General features: G+C 44.9%; 1 long non-coding RNA gene across 1 annotated transcript; it reads right to left on the reverse strand.

Annotated features, from left to right (window-relative positions):
- Nucleotides 1–1,151: 1,151 nt before the first annotated feature.
- Nucleotides 1,152–7,287, reverse strand: LOC308181596. The gene is made up of 2 exons (XR_013941512.1): nucleotides 3,740–7,287; nucleotides 1,152–1,659 (listed from the first exon to the last, which is right to left on the reverse strand). It is a non-coding gene; the product is annotated as an uncharacterized lncRNA (long non-coding RNA).
- Between the last annotated feature and the right edge of the window lie 163 nt (nucleotides 7,288–7,450).

Consider the following 7,450-nt stretch of genomic DNA (forward strand, 5'->3'; position numbering starts at 1 on the left):
TGAAGTGCTCTTTGCTTGCTTTCGATTTAAAAGCACTAGCGTGCTTTCATCTCCATGCTTAAAACTCTTCAGCCTCTCTTCTGCACTAAGTGAGAATTTCTTAATTCCTTTACTGGGAATACAACTTTGTCCATAAGCTTTGATGAAACTAGTAAGTTTATTCAAAGAGAACTGTTGTAGAAGATAACTTATTTAAGGGTTTCCAGTGGTGCTTACTATTGTGTCTACTTGAGCAGCCTGTGTGATTAAATTTAGTATATTACTGTCAGATGAGTAAATAAATATCCATGTTTTGCAGATGTAGAACTGAGACACTGACATTATGTAAGCAAGTGACAGCTGGTGACAGAATTCTGAGTTATTTCTGATCCAGACTACTGCCATAACCGCAGGATCACCATTTCCCCTTTCAGTTCTTTTTTGATTTTCTGCATAATTTCCTCCGTAAGGTTTTTTCAGATAGTGGATAGAGTATATTGCAATAAAGGAGATGAGCAGTCAGCCCCTTTGTGGTTATACTGCAGGTACTATATACTGGCAAAAAAAAAAAAAAAAACGTGAACAGGAAAAATGCAGCTCAGAAGTCTTACTCATCTCACAATGTGTTTCTGATCACTTAAGCTAAACAAGGAAAAGAACATAGCCTGTGTTTCTGTTGGAGAGGTCTCAGAAAAATGATAAACAAAATTAGACTGAAAAATTATACCTTCCAAGTCAGCTGAAGCATGAAGGTATCAGCTTGCTGTTCAACCTTAGATATCCTTAATAGTCTGAAGGTCTTATGACACTTAAAATAATGCCTGTGTCCTATTCAAACTCTAGTTTGGTAACTGCTCAGATTCTTCTGTAACATCTGTGATTTCAACAGGTATTCTACACCTCCCTTTCACAGAGCAGTTTCTGCAGGGTGCTAAAATAAAATTTATTGTATGTCAGCGGAGAGGTTGAATTTGATATTAGTTGAAAGATGACCTCATTCCCGGGGGTAGAAAGAGAACCAGTGCACTGAGGGAAGAAGGTGTTAAGGAAGTCTGGTAGATACCTGTCCATTCTAGTTGCAGGTCTGTAATGGAAAAAGCATTCATCAGCCACTACCAAGGAAACTGAGTGTGTCAGAATATACTAGTTTACATAGAGCTTAGACCCCCGAGTGGTGTTCTACAGGAAAGCCAGAGAGGGACTCTTTATTAGGGAGTATAGTGACAGGACAAGGGGTAGTGGTTTTAAACTAAAAGAGGGTAGATTTACATTAGATATTACAAGGAAATTCTTTACTCAGAGGATGGTGAGGCACCGGAACAGGCTGCCCAGAGAAGCTGTGGATGCCCCATCCCTGGAAGCATCGAAGGACAAGTTGGATGGGGCTTTGGGCAGTTTGGTCTGTTGGAAAGTGTTTCTGCCCATGGCAAGGGGGTTGAAATTGGATAAGCTTTAAGGTCGCTTCCAACATAAACCATTCTCTGATTCTTTTAGAAATCATACGTTTGCTAGTTTAAGGTTGTTAGTTCATAGGAAAATACTTGGCTGAAGTGTTGTCTGAAAATGTAAGCTTTTTGTTATTACTGGAAGACAACTGTATTCTGTTACACAGTGTCTCAGATTTTCATTTATTCCTTTTAGACATTTTCATTGTTTACAGTAATCCATCCACTCTGCCTCCTGTTTAAAAAAAAAAAAAAGGCAAATCATGTTAGATTGTCACAGAAGATAAATTCAGATGTTTAAGTTAATGTAACTCATGGTACCTCACGTTTCTATCATAGGTTCAAAAGGGGAAAAGGATAATATCAGGCTTTTTAGTGATCAGGTGTGTAACAGCAGGATAATGTTTGAGGGATGGTGTGCTGGTGAGGGCTTTCCCTCTGCTCCACGAGGTACTGAGTACACTGCAGTGCATTTGAAATGTTTACAGACCGAGGCACGCTGTTTGAGAAATAAACAAGAGGAACTCGAACCTTTGTCTCAGTTGCGGAGGTACAACACCATTGGCTAAGTGAGACTCGGTGGGAAGAGTCCTGTGACTGGAGTATTGTGATGGGCACTTACAGGCCCTTCAGGAGAGAGCCAGAGCAGGTGGGGTGGAGGGGTAGCATTGCATGTGAAGGAGGGGTTGGACTGTGCAGCACTCGCACTTAGGAATGATGTGGTTGAAAGCCTCTGGGTAAGGATTGGAAGAAAAGCTAATGTGGATGTCGTTGTGGGAGCGTACTACAGATCACCAAGCCCGAGTGATGACACCGATGTATTATTCTATAAGGAATTAAGGGAAATCTCTAGATCAATTGCCCTTGTCCTTACGGACAACTTCAGCTTCCCCGGTGTTAACTGGGACTATCATACAGCAGACACAAACAGGTCCAGGAAATTCCAGAAACATGAAATAACCTTTTTTTTTAATATATATATATAGGTACTAAAGGAGCTGACTAGGAAGGATGTTCTCCCAGATCTGTTGTTCGTAAATAAAGATGGTCTTGTGTGTGAAGTGATGATGGTGGCTGTCTTGGCCACAGCGATCATGAAATGGTTGAGTTTAAAATCCTTTGTGATAAAAAGCTGTCAGCAGAGCTACTGCCATGGATTTTGAGAGAGCAGACTTCAGGCTGCTCAAGAAAATAGTAAGGTACCCTGGAAATCTGCTTTTGAGGGTGTTGGGGTCCATAAATACTGGTTACTTTTTAAGAGACATCTTTTAAGAGTGAAGGAGCAAGCAATTCCTATGTGTTGGAAGTCAAGCCAGCAAGGCAGAAGGCAGGTTTGGCTGAACAGAGGTCTCCTGAAACTTAGGTAGAAAAAGAATATATATTGACTTAGGAAACAAGGTCAGGCTACACCAAGGGACTAGAGAGATGCCAATTGCCACTGTAGGGAGAAAACTCTTACAGCCAAAGATCAATTGGAGTCAAAGCTGGCCAGTACTGTGGCAGATAACAAAGGTGGTTTTTTTTAAGTATGTTAACGGTTATAGAAGGACTAAAGAGAACATAAGTCTGTTATGCTAACGGGTGAAGTTAAAGCAGGGATATTTAATGCCTTCTTCACCTGTTTTTAGACTGTCTGGTAGACAAAGGGAAGGCAGTGGATATGTTTGATTTTATTATTTTATATTTATTTTATTATTTTTATTTTATTATTTTAGCAGAGCTTTTGATACTGTCTCTCACAGTATCCTGAACAAAATGTCCAGCCTACAGCTAGATATGTACACACAATACTGTGGGTGAACATATGGCTGAAGGGTCATGCCCAAAAAGTTATAGTAAATGGGGTAACATTAGGCTGGCAGCTAGCCATTAGTGGTGTTCCCCAGGGCTTAATTTTAGGGCCATTTCTCTTCATTGTTTTTATCAACGACCTGGGCTTAGTAAGTTTGCAGATGATAGTAAATTTGGAGGAGCCCTTGATTGCCTTAAGGGCAGAGAGGCCTTACAGAGAGATCTTGATAGGTTAGAGCACTGGGCAATCACCAACTGTATGAAATTTAACGAGCAAATACCAAATTCTGCACCTGGGACAGTGTATTGCTAGTGGTACGTGTAGTCTGGGGGACAAACGGCTGGAGTGCAGCCCTTCAGAAAGTGCTCTGGGAGGGTTGGTTGATGGTAAGCTCAATATGAATTGACAGTGTTCCCTGGTGGCCAAAAGGGTCCACCATATCCTGGGGTGCATCAAGCACAGTACTGCTAACTGATCAAAAGACGTCCCAGACCTACTATACTCAACATTGGTGCTGACTCACCTTGAGTACTGTGTGCAGTTTGGGGCTCCACAATATAAGAAGGATATGCAAATACTAGAATGCTTCCAAAGGAGGGCAGCGAGGACGGTGAAAGGACTAGAGGACATGACTTATGAGGAATGCTTGGTTTGTTCAGCTTAAAAAAGAGAAGACTGAGGGTTGACTTCATTGCTGTCTGCAACTTCATCCTGAAGAGTAGAAAGGGAGGTGCTCATCTCTTGACCGGTGAGAGGACGCAAGGGGATGACTTAAAGCGGTGTCATGGGAAGTTCAGGTTGGATATTAGGAAAAAGTTCTTCATTGAATGGGTGGTCAGGCAGTGTAACAAGCTCCCCAGAGAAGTGGTTGTGGCCCCAAACCTGTTGGTGTGCAAGAAGCATTTGGACCAGTCTCTTAGATACTTGGTTTAACTCTTAGGTTCTGTGTGGAGTCAGTTGGAGTCAGTAATCCTCATGGGGCCCTTCCAACTCAGAATGTTCTGTGATCTTATGATTTTTCCCATCCCACAGAGAAATTGTTCACCAGAAGGCTGGAATTTAGTCTGTGGCCTTCCTGTTGAGAACTGCAGGAGGAACATTTTGTGGAGGATTAGCCACGAGATGGCAGCGAAGCAGATCACTGACAGCTACTCAAAGAAGCAAATGAAGTAGATGAAGGAAGTCAGCAGCATGCTCCTCTAGTCATAACAATGTTGGAATCTTTGCATGAAGTAATTTACTGAATTAGGAATTTTTCTCCAATTTTGAAGCTGGTTTCCAATTAACTCCTAATGTCTCAGATCCCCCAAATTTTCACATTATTTAAAATGAATTTTCCTAATTAGGGCCACTAAGTACTCTTAAGTCAGCCCACCTTATAAAAGCCCTATCTTGTTGCCTATGTTCCCTGACTTCTATATGTTGTATGGACCCAAACATAGGAAGTAATCTGTTTTATATAGAGCTGCATAATTCCAGTTTGGCTTCTTTTAATCCCTTGTAGTGATTTTATATCATAGCTGTTTGTTACATGAATCCTTAGTGGTAATTAGCCTTGTAAATGCTTTCTTAACTATAATTTTTAATATAAGGCTTCTCCCTCAAGATGCTTAACTAGAGAGACAGGAGCTTTTGGTGAACAAGTTATCTCAGGGGGGTTCTTTCAGTTTGTCAGAACTAGGTGGCAGTCCTGTTGGGGAGGGGGAATCCATATTTCCCAGGGTGGAGGGGAATTATAAATCGCCTTGTGGTCTGTAAGCCAGAGGATAAAGAACTTGCCCAGGATTTAAGTTAGATATTTGATAAAATTTTCTTTAAAAAGAAATTGGAGTCGTACCCTTTCCCCTGACCACACGAGTACAAGTAAGGTGCCTGGAGTGCTACAGAGCATGACTGTCTTACCCCATTTAATAATTCATTTTCATAAAAACAAACATTTACAAAACAGAAATTTGGGGGTTCCTGTCTATTGCTGGGTGAACCTAGCCACTCTGGGGAGTCTGTCTTTCTGTCTCTGTCTTTTCTGTCTGTCTTGATTCTTATCATTACGAAGCACAAAACTGAAGCCCAAGTTGGAGAAACCTTGGGAGAGCTGAGTTTTGACTGGATTAGCCTTGAACTGAGTGAAGCTGGCCACTTTGTGTCCAGTGTCCCAACTGCTGCCTTGTGGGAGACTGCAGAAATAGATGCATGGGAAGGTCACCCCAAGTAGTGAAATGAAACAAAAGGAGTGTACAGTTTGTTGGTTTTTTTGTTTGTTTTTTGAGGGTGGGGATTTTGTTATTGTATGCTGGGTATCAGAAAAATATATATATAATTTGGCCACCAAAAGTATATTGTTAGAAATAATGTGTAAGATAATACTGTATTGAGAAGATGGCACAAGATGACTAGCTGCAGTTGAAGGTTCCTTGTCCACGTGCCTTAAAGACAGCTGTAGAGGTGGTCTCCCCCCTGTGAATAAAGAAAAGCTTTAGTTTTACTCTGAGGTTCCCCAAATTTACTCCGAGGTTCCCCGAAATACGTAGTGCAATAAGGGTTGGACCCTATCTGAAGCAGGTGGCTGGATGGATTTCATGGCGTCCACTGAACTAAGGCTAAGACTAAGCTAACTTTTGTGTGTCACAGGAGGGAAATTGGGGGGGCAGACACAAATACGTGGATTTTGTAAGCCTAAATACGTGGATTTTGTAAGCCTACAGTTACTTAAGGGCTGATGCAATCTACTTGTGGGTTAGAAAACAGGAGGACAAACATGGAGAGAAGTGTACATCAGTGAATTTCCTGCAGCATGGGGATGTTACACCCATTGCAGGGAAATTGTGTACTCATGAGAGGGTTGCCTGTCTGTTCAGGGGTTGCCAGGAGCCAAGTCAGCCCAGTGCAGGGAATGCTGTCCTCACTTGCTCTCCAGAGTTCTTAACAGTGGAAAATCACTGGGAGACTGGATCACCCTTGCCAAACTCCTCTGCCTGTGATGTTTCTGGAATGATCTTTGCCCTAGTGCCTTTCAGTAGGAAAGCAACAGAAGGCAGGGGAGAATTTGCCCTTGTTGAGTTTCCCACTTGCCTTAGACCCACTGACAAATCACTTTGAGTACAGACTTCTGTCTTCATAGAAGCTGGTTTAACTCCAAGGGGGAGCTAATGCAAAAAGAAAAGCATCAAAACCCATGCTGTACAGAAGAAACAGTGTGTGCTCTACATCAAAAAGGCAAAATGTCTCTAACTAAATAGATGATAAAATATTTCCTTGATAAGTAGGGTTCTTTTATAAGGACAGTGACCGCTGGCAGTTATCAGTACCTGAAGGTTAGTGTCCTGTAACAACTGGAAGCAAAGTCCATGAGGAGAGGTCTCAAAATACCAACAGCTGGGCTGCACCAGTGCTCTGGTCGGTTGGAGCTGGAACCGAATTTTGGAGAGATGGGGAAATGTTACAGGTCTGAGGACTGAGGCTTGACCACTTCGGCAACGTGGCTTTCCGCAGAGCAGCTGGCAGCGGGGCGGGGGGTCTCAGTGGTCCTCATCCAGCCTGTGTACCACGCGCGCACGTAGGCAGCAGAAGGCCGTGCTTTTTGCAGCTCTTTTGAGGTTCGTGTCCGTCTTTTTTTAGACGTCGTTAATTAAAAAGCAAGACAAAAACCCAACCTCAGGCAGCCCCTAAGTACATGTTTGTGAAGGCCGCGCCGTTACGTCCCCTCCCTGCCCACGCCCTCCGCTTGCAGACTTTGACCGAGCTCGGCTTTGCGCCCCCTGTACTCGCGGGTGCCTCCCGTACAAATTACACGTCCTGCAGAGCCCGAGATGCCGCCCCGGGAGCGGGCGGCGGCTCGCGGCGGGGACGTGGCCGCCGCGTTCCCTGCGATCCTGCGGCGGGGCGGCCGCCTAAAGTTAGCCCGGCTGCGGGCGGAGGGGGCCGGCCGCGCCCTGGGCGAGGCGGCGCTGTCCCGGCTCGGCAGACCGGGAGCGTCCCGGGGAGCGCGGGGGGGGGGGGGGGGGGGCCTCGTCCCGCCCGGGCCGGCGGCTCTGAGCCTCCGCCACCCGTCGGCCTGGGGAGGCAGAGCCCCCGGAAGCGCTCGATTACAAACCCGCGAATCTGCCCGTTTCTAGGAGAGAGAAGAACAGTCCGCGGCCCGCTGCCGACGTCCCCGGGCGCTCGGAGCAAAGCCCGGCCGCGCGCGCGGGGGGGGGGGGGGGCCGCCGGCGGTCCCGCGTGCGGGAGGGCGCCGGTA

Source organism: Anser brachyrhynchus, assembly GCF_964034855.1.
Source record: "Anser brachyrhynchus genome assembly, chromosome: 22".
Classification (NCBI taxonomy): domain Eukaryota; kingdom Metazoa; phylum Chordata; class Aves; order Anseriformes; family Anatidae; genus Anser; species Anser brachyrhynchus.